General features: G+C 51.5%; 1 long non-coding RNA gene across 4 annotated transcripts in view; it reads left to right on the top strand.

Annotated features, from left to right (window-relative positions):
* Positions 1–14999, top strand: part of LOC117311765 (uncharacterized) — a 43645-nt gene that overhangs the window by 21686 nt on the left and 6960 nt on the right. The gene's annotated exons all lie outside the window — the stretch shown is intronic.

Here is a 14999-nt window from a genome sequence, read left to right as displayed (position 1 = left end):
TCAGCCAACAGCAAACATTTGTTTTCTTTGCCTTGAACTTGGAATGACGTGTCAGGGCTCCTGCATACAGTAGGTACTCCACAAATACCAGAGTCCTTCCGGAGCTCCCACCAGGTTACAGCTCCACCTCCACCCCATCCTCTCCCCAGGCCAGGCCAGAGGGGCAGCCCATTCTCATTTGCTACCCACTTTCCACCCCCCCAGGGAGAAGCAAGTCTAAGAAAGCCCTCTCTGCCTCTGCCAGCCTGTCCCTCTGTTCCCAGCATGGGCCCGTTGGGAGCCCACCCTGAGCTGCCTTCTGTTTACTTCTTTCTCCATCGGAGGGGGTGGCTGCCTTTGCATTCTCAGTTTGCCCTGATGCTAAAACCTCCTCCTTTCAGCCCAGTGTCTGCTCCAGCCACAGGTCCTTAGTCTGGTGATGGGTGGCCACCAGACAGCACTGAGAATTTCAGGGCTGCTTTGTACAAGGAGCTCCCAGCTTCTGCCACTTACTAGCTGTAAAACCTCCTATAACCGTCTGGGAAACTGGCTCTTTGCATCCATTCCCCCTCCCTGACGTGCCACCACCCCAGATGTCCCTTGGGTGCTCCCTTTCCCCGCTAGGTGTGGTCTGGGTGTAGGACATGTAACTTGGCCCTAAGCCACACCCACATCCCATCTCCTGGCCTCCTGGACTGATTGGAGGATGGGCACATAACCAACCCGCAATGAGCTGTGTCAGGGCTTTTGCAAGGAATCCTGGGAAACAGATTTTTGCATCTTGAGTAGCATTTGAAGCTGAGTCCCCATCTTAGACGACAGGGAGAGACCTCTAATAAGACTGAAGCCAACAGACTTGTGGTTGCCAATGGGGAGGGAAGGATTGGGAGTTTGGGATTAGCAGAGGCAAACTATTATATATAGGATGGATAAACAACAAGGTCCTACTGTATAGCAGAGGGAACTATATTCAGTATCCTGTGATAAAGCATGATGGAAAAGAATATGAAAAAGTATATATATATATAACTGAATCACTTTGCTGTACAGCAGAAATTAACACAACATCGTAAATCAAGTATACTTCAATTAAAAAAAAAAAAGATGAAGCCACCCAGGTGGAGGAGGGCAATGGCCCCAAGGCCATCATTTCAGCCCTGAGCCAGCTGGTCCTGAAGCCCATAGCTGGGCTTTCATTCATGCAATATTTATTAAACAGTGTTTTGTGCCAGGTGCTGGTGCAGGTACCGGAGACACAGCCAGGAGCAATGACAATCTCCATTCCCCAGAGGTAATTGACCTGCCTCAGGGCCTTTGCACTTGCTGTTTGCTGTGCCTGGAAGGCCAACTGCATCTCATTCTTCAAGTCTAGTCTCAAACATAGCCCCCTCAGTGAGGCCTGCCCAGCCACCCCACCCCCCACACACTTCAAGATTACCCCCCCCAACACACATACCTCCTCTCCCATTTCCTGACTTATTTTACTCTCAGCATGAGTCACCACCTGACCTACTCTGTGGCATACTTGTGTTTGTTGATTCTGTCTTTCTGACGGGAATGTCAGCTTTGAGGATGGAGTCTTCATCTGTGAGGTCCACAGCAGTCTCCTGAGTGCCTAGAACAGGGTTTGGCACAGAGTTGGTGTCAGTATTGAATAAATAGGGAGCTGTCAAAAGGCTCCCTGTGGAGGTGGCATCCACATCCCGGTTTGAATGTTAAAGAAGGAGGAAGTGAGGGGGGGCCCCCCCGTAGTGAGGGCATTCTAGGAGAAGGGCACAGCAAGTGCAAAGGCTGTTATGGCCAATACATTATCTTTGGACTTAAACCAGCTTGGACTGATTTAAAAGATTTTTTTTTTTTTTTGTAATTTGCAACCTTTAGAACCCAGAGTGATGTAATGAGTTGTGCCTGGAGGGATGCAGTACTCCAGGGCTGCCACAGGAGGGTGCGGCAGAATCTCATTCTTGCCCTTGGACTGTAGGAACTGGGAAAAGAAGAGAGACATAATAATAATAATGACCACGATGCTGCAGCACTTGCTTTCAGGCCCGTTTTAACTTCACATCAGTCCTATGAAGTGGGCACCATTATCATAGCCATGTCCCACATGAGAAAACTGAGGCACAGAGAGGCTCAGTAACTTGATGAAGATTGCCCAGCAAGGAGTAGCAGAACCAGAATAGAACAACCAAGATAAAAGTCACAGGTTATCTGACCACCTAGGGGGAAGGCAGGTGAGCTTCGAGGTGGAAGATCTCCCAGAGTGGGAGGGAATCCCTGAGGTGCCCTGGGATCATTGTGTTGCGTGGTGATCCCTTTCTCAGGGCCTGGAGCCCCCATCTGTAGCCCACCTGCCAGATATTTTTCCCAGCCAGGGAGTTGGTATCCTCTTAAATGCTGAGACAAATCGCACCCGCTCAAGGTCAGGTGAAACTGACAGAAAGGCCATCCTTTTCTAGTTGGGGGTCAGGAAAGGCTTTCTGTAGGAAGGTTAGGAGCGGCAAGGAAGAGAGTTTCAGGCTGAGGACACATCATGGGCAGAGACCTGGAGTGGGAGAGGGAAGGGCGTGTGGTAAGTTTCCTTTCAGAGAAACACAAATACTCTATGACCTCACTTTTTTTTTTTTTTTTTTTTTTTTTTGCGGTACGCGGGCCTCTCACTGCTGTGGCCTCTCCCATTGCGGAGCACAGGCTCCGGAACGCGCAGGCTCAGCGGCCATGGCTCACGGGCCCAGCCGCTCCGCGGCATGTGGGATCCTCCCGGACCGGGGCACGAACCTGTGTCCCCTGCATCGGCAGGCGGACTCTCAACCACTGCGCCACCATGGAAGCCCCATCTCTGACCTCACTTTAACGTGGATTCGAAGTGGAATGGTGGTTGCCAGGGCCTGGGGGGTAGGGGAAAGGGGGGATGTTGGTCAAAGGGGGCAAACTTCCAGTTAGAAGATGAATGAGTCCTGGGGATGTAATGGACAGCATCGTGATTACAGTACTGTATTGTATACTTGAAAGTTGCTAAGATTGTCAATGTTCTCACCACAAGAAAGAAATGGTAATTATGTGTCATGATGGAGGTGTTAGCTGATGATATGTAACTGTACCATGTTATCACAGTTGTACACCTTAAACTTACACAATGTTATATGTCAGTTATGTATCTCAACAAAGCAGGGGAACAAAAAGCAACTCAAAACCCCCAAAGTCTGCCTAGCAAAGGTGACATAACCCTCCTGCCTTCTCCCTTGTTTCCAATGAGACCTGGAGGTTCCCTGCTCCCACTGCCTCCCCAACTGCCCCCTCCCCCTCATCACAGCACACACAGATCCCCTGCCCCTCCTCCCCGGTTTGGGGCCAGCTGTTGGAGACATCACCCCTGATCTCAGAGTGATGATCTGAGCGCTGGCCTCAGTTTCCCCTCTGCTGCTGGGACAGACAAAGCTCAGCTGTCCCCCTCTGCCACCCCCAGAATCCGTGGCAGGCGATTTTCTTCAAGCCCAGCACTTTGTGACTTTGACATAAACTTCAAATGTGGTTGCCTTTCTTGTCCTGCCCTGCCTGGGTCTCGGTGCTGCTCCTGGCTTATCCACATGAGTGGGCGTCATGGGGCCACTTAGAACAGGACCTGGCACCCAGTAAGTGCATAATAAACAGGCTCAGGATGATGATGATGATGTTGGTGATGCCTCTGATTGCCCACATCATTTTCAGCCTGATGGGTGATTGGTCCAGGGATTCTCACCCTTAGCACTACTGACATTTTGGGCTGGAGAGTTCTTGCTGGTGGGGGATAGGGGGATATCCTATGCATTATAGGGTGTTTGGCAGCATCTCTGGCCTCCACCCAGCAGGTACCAGTAACACCCTCCAATTCTGAGGACCCAAATCATCTCCAGACCCTGGCCAGTGTCCCCTGGGTTGGGAGGCAGGATCGGTTGGGTGAGAACCACTGATCTGAGCCTAGGTTGTTTTCTGTCTATACCAGATCCACTAGGATGAGCCGTGTCCCTCCCAGCCCCGGGTTGTTAATTCTTTCAGTATCCTGACTTTAGACGCATAAAAGCCTTTTTCTTTTTCTTTTTCTTTTTTATGCTGAGACAGCCTCTCTCTAAGAGACAGTGGAAGCTGACATACTGGCTGTTACTTAAATGAAGGAAGATCCTTGGTAACTGGAAAACCCCCATCATCAGACAAGCATCAGTGAACACTTAAAATCCTGCCCCACTGGCTCTCCCAGTGACAGCCATTAGCTGACAGGGACCCGGAGTCTCAGAAAGGCTGGTACCTAGTGCGTGACAGTGTGAGTGTCTGAGTGGCTGCGCTGGCCTTCCTGCTCGAGCTGGACAGACACCCCCAGAACCATGTGTTTGACCATCCCCTGGCCTGTGTGTCCGCCATCCAGCCAGGCTGGACACCTACAGCCTCTGTCTCGCGGTGAAACCCCCTGGCTTGGCCATCCGTGGGAGTCTGGCCTCTTCCAGGCCCGAGTTAGAGGACACACATTTTCATCCACTGATTGGTACATAACCTTGTGTGGTGTGTGTTGCTGTTGAAAGATCCCTTACTTAATATACACTGTTGATTCATTTCCACTGAATTCATGGCCAGCAGCTTCATAACTCCTGTCTGAATCGACCCCATCTGGGACTGTGCACCCCAGGCGCCCTGCGTGGCCGCAAGAGTCCCACCGGCATTGATTCCGCGGTTACCCATACACGTCAGTGAGGCAGCAAATTTGTGGTTGTGGGATCTGCGAATCCTGAGGACAGACTGTGTACTGTTTCAGGTGGTAACGAGTGCTGAGAAGAGACTCCTGGATTGGGGGGATGAAGAGGGAAGATAGGGGTATGTTCGTTTCCTAGGGCTACCCTAACTAAAGGGAAGTTTATTCTCTCACAGCTCGGGAGGCTGGACGTCCAAAGTCAAGGTGTCAGCAGGGCTGTGCTCTTCCTGAAGGGTCCAGGGAAAAATCCTTCCTTGCCCCTCCCTAGCTTCTGCTGGTTGCCTGTGACCCTGCGAGTTCCTTGGTTTGCAGATGCATCTGCCTCCCTTGTCACATGGCTTTCTTCCCTGTGCACATGTACCCAATTTCCCCCCCCTCCACTTTTATGATGGATTTAGGGCCCAGTATGGCCTCATGTTAACTTGATGACATTAAGACCCTGTTTCCAAAGAAGATCACATTCACAGGTTCTGGGTGGATGTGAATTTGGTGGGGGGAACCCTATCCAACCTAGTCCCTGGGGCTGTTTTAGCATGGAGACATCATGGGTGACCTCCTGGAGGAGGTGACATTTGAACGCGACCCGATGGAAGTGCGGGAGATCTGAGGGGAAGAGGCAGAGGGAAGAGCCAGTACAAAGGCCCTGAGGTTGGGCTGTGCTTGACTTGTTCTGGTATCATTCAGAGGCCCACGTGGCTGGAGCAGAGTGAGCGAGGGGGACAGAGGAAGGGGGGTGAGGGCAGGGAGGGGATGGGGGCAGGTGGTGCAGGGCCTTGTGGGCCTTGGGGAGGACTTGGGCTTTTACCCCAAGGGAGATGGGAGCCCTGGAGGGCTGTGGGCAGAGGAGGGACAGGAGACTCCAGAAAAGGACAAAACAGCATAAGAGCAGGCCAGGTCTTGGGTTCCATATCTTACAGAATCCCCGCCATCATCCCGTGATGGACTCATTTGCTGGCCCCATTTTCCAGATGAGGTCTGGTGAGTTTGATTCACTGCCCCAGGATCGCGCAGCTGCTAACTGTTCCCTGATCGATCATGTTTGATCCATGTGAACTCAGTGAGTTTCTCTGGAGTCACCTGCTGTTTCTCAGGGCCTCCAGAAATGAGTATGGGACATGTGAGACATGCCTAGGGTTCCCTCACCTGCATCTGGGGACCCTTTGGGTGGTCTGAGTTCCTTAGACAGAGTTTTTAAAGGAAGCGGGGCTCCTGCTACAGGTGAGCATTAAAGGCTGCTTGCCTTTGCCAAGGACGCCTGAAGGTCAAATAACACCCGTCTGTCCTCCTGGTGTCAGGAATAATAGATGAAGATGTTCATTAAAGTCTAACTCCTGTCACGAAATTGGGTCATTTGTAGACACGTGGATGGACCTAGAGACTGTCATACAGAGCGAAGTAAGTCAGAAAGAGAAAAACAAATACCGTATATTAACGCATATATGTGGAATCTAGAAAAATGGTACACATGAACTGGTTTACAAGGCAGAAATAGAGACACAGATGTAGAGAACAAACGTATGGACACCAAGGGGGGAAGGGGGGTGGTGGGTGAATTGGGAGATGGGGATTGACACGAACACACTAATATGTATAAAATAGATAACTAATGAGAACCTGCTGTATAGCCCAGGGAACTCCACTTCGCTATACAGTAGAAACGTACACAACATTGAAGAAAAACTATACCCCAATTTAAAAAACAAGTCACTGCTAATCTGATAAATAAACAACAAACAAAGTCTAACTCCCGTCATTGGTCTTTCTAATGTGGCCGCGTGGCATTCAGTTGGCTGCCAATGCCTGTGATGCCTCCGTTAGAGCCCTGTGGATGGGTACAGTGGCCACGGCCACATGGTGGTAGCAAGAGCAGGAGACATGGTTCGGGGGGAATCTGAGGTCTTGGGTGCAGGAATGAGGGTGATCAGAGAGCCAGGAGCTTGAGCAAGGAGCAAGGTGGTGGCAGTGAGGGCTGAGCCCCCTTCCCGTGCTTTGGGGATGTTTCTGGTCTCTAACCAAGGGTGGCATGCAGGGCTTTTGTCCTCCACATCCCTTCCGTCCAGGTCCAGTCGAAATGACTTACTCCCTCTGTAGCTTGATGGTCCCCCTTACTCCTCTGGGCTGTCACAGTGGGCATTTAATTGGGGCCTTGGATGCCCAGAGCATGTTCCGTGGAACCAGAGCCAAGTGTGGGGATTAGGTAGAGCTAAATGGGGCCGTTCCGTGCGGGTCTTCTCAGAGCCTTTCATGTGCTCAGAGCTTTCCAGAACTTAGGTGCCCCCCTTGACATTTTTTCCCCTCTGAAGCATTTTTTAGGGGTCTAGGGGGGTCCTGGAATACATAAAGGAAACAGTGCCTTAAACCAAAGGGGAAACTTGAATGGTGGAATTTCAGGCAGAGACTTCTGGCCGAGCATCAAAGATTTCCTGCTTTTCCCCTTCCTCTTCTTCCCAGAACCTGGGCACTGAGAACAAGGCTGGCGTCCCACGGCCCTCTCTGGGGTGGCCCAGTGGGGTTGCAAACTCTGGGCAACCCAGCCAAATTAGGAGCTCAGGATGAGGCTGGATGGGGTCAGTCCAGGCGAGACTGAGGGGCTGGGCTTGTGGGGCTGACTGGGCTCCTGGGGGCGTGGAGACACAGGATTCCTGAACCCGGATAATGTCTCTTGATGTCTGAGGGTTCTCAAGGTGGGCGTGTCTTCTGGGAAGGCCAGAGAATCCCCTGGGATGAAGCCCAGAGATTAGCTCAGGAGAGAAACATCTGATTCCCCGCAGACCCCTGAGTCCAGGGTCACAGTGGGAGGCCGCAGATTGGCCCCTCTCTTCCTAAAGTAAACACGCACTGCTGGCCAGGCCCCCTCGGTCCAGCTGCCAGGCCTCTGCCCAGCCTCCTTCGGCGGCCCCTCCAGCATGTCAGCCCCTGGCCTTACACCCTCTACCTCCTTCTGCCCACCCGCTCTGGCCTCTCCCAGCATCTCTGGCTGTGGGGACCCCAGGGACTCGGTCACTCCAGGCCTTGCCCCTGTGTGGCCCTGATGGGCACAGTCTAGAAGGGCACAGGGAAGCGGAGGCAGATGCAAAGCTGGCTGCCCCCGGGCTGTTATTATTACTGTTGTTGTTGTTATTGCCAATAAGACAGGAATGCTGGGACATAGTTGAGAACGCAGAGAGAATGCATTATCTCTGGGACATCTTGACCTTGGGGCCCTTGGCAGGGCTCCGAGGGTCCGCCCCCTACCTCTGTCTCTGCCTCCCCTACCTCTGGCTTCTCGAGCTGCACCTGCAGCTGCCGTGGGGAGGAGCTTCTCTAGCTCTACAAAGGATGGTTTCCTGCCTCAGCTTCCTGAACCGAGACGAGCTTAGCTATTCCCACCTGGTCTCGGGTCCCAGGACAAGCCCCCTACCTTGCTACCTTGCGCTGATTCTCCACGGGGGAGCGTGTCTGTGAGTCTGCAAGGCAGGGCTGGTGGATTAGGGGAGACAGAGAGGGGTGGAGACAGTGCCCCCAGTGGAGGGCATCCCATGTATAAAAGTGTGTGAGGGTGGGTTAGAGGGAAGGCCAGGGACCCAGGCCGGCTGGAGCAGAGGGCTGAGATGTTTAGGTTCAATGAAGTAGTAAGAGGGAGCTATGCAGGCTCTTTTAAAATGTTTAAACTTATGGTAAAATAACATAACATAAAATTTACCACTATTTTTAAGTGTGCAATTCAGTGGTGTTAACGTACATTCTCAGTGTTGAGCAAACATCACCTCCATCCATCTCTGGAACTTTCTCATCTTCCCAAACTGAAACTCTGTCCCCATGAAACACTCACTCCCCATCCCCTCCCCCAGCCCCTGGCGCCCACCATCCCACTTTCTATCTTTGCGAATTGGACTCCTCTAGGGATCTCATGTAAATGGGGTCATACGATATTTGTCCTTTCATGTCTGGGTTCTTCCACTTTACATGTTTTTCAAGGTTCATCCATGATGGAGTATGTGTCAGAATTTCATTCTCTTTGGAGGCTGAATAATATTCCATTATATGCATGGACCACATTTTATTTATTGGGTCATCTGTTGATGGACGCTTGGGTTGTTTCCAACTTGTGGCTACTGTGAATAAAGCTGCTATGAACACTTATGTACAGATACTTGTTTGAATTCCTGCCTTACATTCCTTTGGTATATACCTGGGAGTAGAATTGCTGGGTCCTATGGTAACTCTCAGTTTAATTTTTTGAAGAAACAACAAACTGTTTTCCGCTTTACATTCCCACCAGTAACACAAGAGGGTTTCAATTTCTCCACATTCTCACCAATACTTGTTATTTTCTATTTTGTTTTGTTTTTGTTTTTAATTGCCATCCTAGGGCTTCCCTGGTGGCGCAGTGGTTAAGAATCCACCTGCCAATGCAGGGGACGCAGGTTTATGCCCTGGTCAGGGAAGATCCCACATGCCGCGGAGCAACTAAGCCCGTGCGCCACAACTACTGAGCCTGCGCTCTAGAGCCCGGGAGCCACAACTACTAAGCCCGCGAGCCACAACTACTGAAGCCTGCACACATAGAGCCCATGCTCCGCAGCAAGAGAAGCCACCGCAACAAGAAGCCCGCGCACCGCAACGAAGAGTAGCTCCTGCTCGCCGCAACTAGAGAAAGCCCGCACAGCAACGAAGACCCAATGCAGCCAAAAATAAAAAATAAAATAAATAAATTTATAAAAAAAAAATTGCCGTCCTAGTAGATGTGAAGTAGTATCCCATTGTGGTTTTGATTTGCATTTCCCTAATGACTAATGCTATTACACATCTTTTCATGTGCTTATTGGCCATTTGTATACCTTCTTTGGAGAAATGTTTGTTCAAGTTCTTTGACCAGTTTTCAAATTTTATTGTTGTTGTCAAGTTGTAAGAGTGCATTATATATTCTGGATATTAATCCCTTATCAGGTATATGATTTGCAAATATTTTCTCACATTCTGTAGGTTGTCTTTTTGCTTTATTAATAGTGTTTTTTAAAAATTTATTTATTTTATTTTTGGCTGCGTTGGGTCTTTGTTGCTGTGCGCGGGCTTTCTCGTTGTGGCAAGCAGGGACTACTCTTCGTTGAGGTGCGAGGGCTTCTCGTTGCAGTGGCTTCTCTTGTTGCGGAGCACAGGCCTCAGTAGTTGTGGCTCGCGGGCTCTAGAGCGCAGGCTCAGTAGTTGTGGCACACGGGCTTAGTTGCTCCGCGGCATGTTGGATCTTCCCGGACCAGGGCTCGAACCCGTGGCCCCTGCATTGGCAGGCGGATTCTTAACCACTGCACCACCAGGGAAGCCCTAATAGTGTTTTTTGATGCAAAAAAGTTCTCAATTTTGATGAAGTTCAATGAATCTATTTTGCCTTTTTTTGCCTGCGCTTTTAATGTCATATACATGAAATTGTTCCCAAATTCAACATCATGAAGATTTCTCAAACTTTTATGATTTCCCCTAATGTTTTCTTCTAAAAGTTTTATAGTTTTAACTCTTTTTTTTTTTTTTTTTTGCGGTACGCGGCGTCTCACTCTTGTGGCCTCTCCCGTTGCGGAGCACAGGCTCTGGACGCGCAGGCTCAGCGGCCATGGCTCATGGGCCCAGCCGCTCCGCGGCATGTGGGATCCTCCCGGACCGGGGCATGAACCCGTGTCCCCTTCATCGGCAGGCGGACTCTCAACCACTGCGCCACCAGGGAAGCCCCTAACTCTTAATTTTAGGTCTTTAAATCCCACGGAAGTTTCTTGAACAGGGAAAGTTCAGGGAAGTCCTGCCAAACAGTATCTTGAGACTTCAGAGCACAGGTCACGTGGGAACCAGACTGGGGGTTCGGCCAACGACAAGGCACAGTGTGAGTCAGATATGGATCCCAGGTCGTATTAATAGAAATATGTCGTGGAGAACTTGGGAGGTGATGTTACTGCAGATCCAAGTCAAGAGATGCCTGGGTGGGCGGGGGAGAACTGGGTGTGGTTGACATGTTGGCAGCCTGTGAAACCACAAGCAGGATGGCCCAGCTGGGGGGGGTGAGGAGTTAAGGGAGGAGACAGAGCAGGAGCCATCAGAGCTGGAGATGGGGGAGGCGGGCTGGAGAGGTTGCGTAAGAGAGAGCTGTGATTCTCAAGCAGGAGAGAGTGCTCCCAGCATCCAAGGGACTCGGCAACAAGAAGCGCAAGGAGAATGAACAGGGCGTCGTTGGGGAGCTAGCCATCTGCCTGATACTCAACCAGCCAAGGGAGCAGGGTCCCATCAGGAAGAGAGTTCGAGGCTGGATGAGAGGATGGGAAGGAGGAAGTGGATCTGCAGAGTACAGACAGCCTTTCCTTTCCTATCCAGCTATTATTTTTACCGCATAGTGTGTCTTTTCTACTGGCTCCTTCCCCGCTCTCATAAAAAAAATAAGGTATAATTTACATATGGTAAAATCCAATTTTAGTATACGATTCTGATTCTTGGCCAATGCATGCAGTTATGCACCCACCACGTCAATCGAGATACGGAATATGCCCCCATCCCCAGCCTCTGGCAAGCACTGATCTGTTCTCCGTTACTACAGTTTGCCTTTTCCAGAATGTTGTACACGTGGAATCATATAATATGTAGCCTTTTGTGACTGGCTTCTTTTACGAAGCATAATGTTTTCGATGTTCCTGTGTAGTATATATCTTAATTATTTGTATGGTTGAATAATATTCCATTGTGTGTATATATGTATATATATATGTATGTATTTTTTTTTAATCTATTCATCCACTGATGGCGATTGCGATGTTTCTGCCTTCGGCTATTGTGAATAATGCTGCAACGGACATTCCTGGGCAAATATTTGCTTTAATACCTGTGTTCAATTCTTTTCGGTATAATTTCCGGGTCATATGGAAACTCTATGTTTAACATTTTGAGGAACCGCCAAACCGTTTTCCAAGCGGCTGAACCATTTTACATTCCCCATGGCAGTGTATGAGGGTTACGATGTCTCCACAGTCTTGCCAACGCTTGTATTTATTCGACTTTTTGATTCTAGCCATCCCACTGGGTGTGAAGTGATATATCACTGTGGTTTTGATTTGCAATTCCTTAATGACTAGCGACATTGAGCATCTATTCATGTTGGCTGTTAGTTTATTTTCTTTGGAGAAATGTTTGTTCGGGTCATTTGCCCATTTTCAAGCTGATGGATGTGCTTAAAACAAATATGCTAGCTCTTCCTTTGGCCACTCCGAACCAGCCCTCACCAAATTCCCACTCCTGTGTCTTCCCCATGGCCCCATCTCCATCCCTGCCTCTCCTCCAGCACCCGGGGGACCAACAGCCCATCTCAACCTATGAAAGCTGCCTCATATTCCCCTTACACTTGCAGGACTAAGAAAGACCCTCAGGGACCCTTCCTCAGCACAGGTCTGCACCAGGGTTGCCTTGCTGGGCCCACTTTAATAGAAAAATGACCTGTAGCTTCTGTGGGAAGACAAATTTTCTCAACGTTATAAAAATTTTCATACATACAGAAAAACGGAAAGAATTGTACACTGGCCTGCCCACCCTTAGATTTGACAATTAACATCATGCTATATTTGCTTTATCAGATATGCCTCCCTCCCTCCCCCTCTCTTTCCATCCATCAATCCACATTATTTTTAGGATGCGGCCATCAGCACCCGTTACCCCGAAACACTTCAGCATGGACATCACTACCTAAGAGTTCAATATCTTATGTTTCTTTGCTATTGGGGAAGTGGGTGAAACAGGCAAGAAACAGACAAGTCTTCTGTGTACATCCCCTGACTTTGGAGAGGTGCAGACACCCGTGTAATCCAACCTCGATCAAGATATAGAACATTAACGTCATCCCCAGAAAGTGGAAGGTAGGCAATTTTAAGTTATCTGCCTTGCTAGATATTAAAGTACCTTTCATCACCAACCCCCCAAACAGGGTCATACAAACTTCCTATTTCCCTCCTACAGATAGATGTTTCGATCCCAACCCTGAATCGTATATCTCATTCCAATCCCCTGTTGATAGACATTCAGGTTAGCTCATGCTTTCTAGAAACTTGTCTATGATGGGGGGATGGGACGGGAAGAGGCACAGCAAGAAAGGGATTCTCAGGACGATGGAGAATCTCTGAGGCTAAGGGGGAAGAGTCCGTGGAGAGGAAGAAGGGAAGGCTGAGGAGCAAGGTCTTTGATGGCAAAACTTGTTCCAGCCTCAGGGCCTTTGCACCTGCAGGATCCCTTGCCTGGTGTGCTCTCCCCTGGCTTTTTGAACTGTGAGCTCCACCGTCCAGATCTGAGCTCAAATGCCACCTCCTCAGAGAAGACGACATCCCAGCTACAATCACTTGTCTTTTCTCGCGCTGTTCCTTGTTTATTTCTTTGGTGGCCCTTACCTCAATCTGTCGTTATGATTTTTGTCTCTTCCTTGCCCATCGAGCTCCCCTCTCTCCCCTAGAGTATTAGCTTCAATAGGGCAGAGACGATGCTTGCTTCTTCGTCCCCGTATCCCCAACACTGGGTCTAAACACAATAAGAATTCAACACATGTTCATTCAAGGAATGAATGGCTCCAGGGGTTGGGACGTGGGGACCAGTGGAGGCATCGAGGCGCTCCGTACAAGGTCTCTAAAAAGTCAGAGGTAGGTTTAGGGGTCCCTGATCTGAGCCCAGCGGGCTGGGGCTCCTCTGGTTTAGACCAGGTTCTCTAGATGGATCTGCAAGCTCAGCTCTGCGCCACGCCCGCTACTTCTGCCCAGATGGATGGTCAGGAAGGGCAGTCGAGGGCTTGACTTGCTTCAAAGCCCCCTCTGACCCCGCAGGATCCAGTGAGGCTCAGGGGTGCGTATTGTGCGTGGGGAGGCGGCGGCGACTCGGGGTCCACACCTCCCCTTCTTCCTGGGCAGCATCTTGCAGGCCGAGGCCCAAGGGAACCTGAGCTGGTGGGCAAGGCCCGCGCGCCCTTCCGGCTGCGCCAGGTCCTGCACTCGGGGTGGCTAGGTGCTCTCAGACTGCACCGGAACGCGGACGGATGCCTGCACTCTGCGCAGGCCGTGGGGCGCGATACGTGCAGGGCAGGACGCGGGGCAGGTGCGGGCGTGGCCTGGGAGGGTCCGGGAGCGGCTGAAGGGACCATGATAGCTAGGTCGAGCCGGGCGTCTTCGCCAGCCGGTGCGTGGCCAAGTGCATCGCACCCCGAAGCTGTAGGTGACTGGGCGGGGTCTAGGCTGGAGTGGGGAGGAGCCATTGGGGGTGAGGGGGCCACAGTTCGCCCTTCTTGGAGGCTGGAGGGGTGGGGTGGGGCTGGCTGGGGTGGGGGCCTGGAAGGAGCCCTAGGAGGCGAGGTCTTCAAGGTGGCAGGTCTTCTTGCAAAGCTTCAGTGATGCCTTGGTGCTGACTGTGCACCTGTCCTGGAAGGCTACGTTGTACTTGAGGCCGGGAGGGGGCAGGGCTTGGGCTGAGGGAGGAGCCTGAGGGGACCCCGGGGTCCAAGGAGGATGGGAGGCAAGGACGGGGCGGGCGATAGGGAAGGCTGTGCTCTTCTGCAGCCTGCCCTGTGCCACGGTGGGCGGCTACCTGCCTCAGACCTGGAAGCTGGAGAAGCACGGGGAGCCGGGCTCGGATGAGGGCCTGGGTTGATGGGAGAAGGGACGTAAAGACAGTGGGGTCTCAGCAGCCTGCACTACGTGCCCTGGGGGCGCCAGGGTGAGGGTGCTATGGGGACACGGCGATGGAGAAGGCACAGAAGATGGGAAGGGGGGTTGTGTGGCCGCGCCCTTAGCCACACCAGCAGCTCTCCTGGGTCTTCCCTCCCCAGGGCGAGGCGCTGGACCTGGCCACCATCAGCCCGGATCCCAGGTGGGTGGCCCGGAGCCGCTCACGCACGGTTGCCCTGGTAAACAGCAGCCTGATGCCCTAGGAGGCTGAGCTCAAGTTCTCCAGGGCGCAGACCGAGGGCTCTTCCCTGCCTGGGGTGTTGGGGCGAGGGGCTTGAGGAGGTGAGCGCTGGGGGCCAGGAGTCTGGGGGCTGAGGGTGGGCCTGAGTGAGGGGGTGTGCTTGTGGGAAAGCCAGCCGCGGAGGCACCTGGCGGTAAGCAGCACGCGTTTACGATTGTGTTAGCCATCGTGTGCGTTTGCGGCTGTGCGCGGGAATGTGTTTAGGGAAAAGAGGCGCAGTGACTAGGAAGCCTGGGAATTCAACTGTCTGGGTTCGAGTCCAGCTTCTAAGGACTGTGGGCCTTGGGTACGTGGCCCAATTTCTCCCTGTCTCCGTGTCCTCTTTCATCGGGGATTATTCACTCTGCAAATACTT

Source organism: Tursiops truncatus, chromosome 3, assembly GCF_011762595.2.
Source record: "Tursiops truncatus isolate mTurTru1 chromosome 3, mTurTru1.mat.Y, whole genome shotgun sequence".
NCBI lineage: Eukaryota > Metazoa > Chordata > Mammalia > Artiodactyla > Delphinidae > Tursiops > Tursiops truncatus.
The sequence above is the reverse complement of the archived record's forward strand: the minus strand, read 5'-3'. Positions and strand labels throughout refer to the sequence as shown.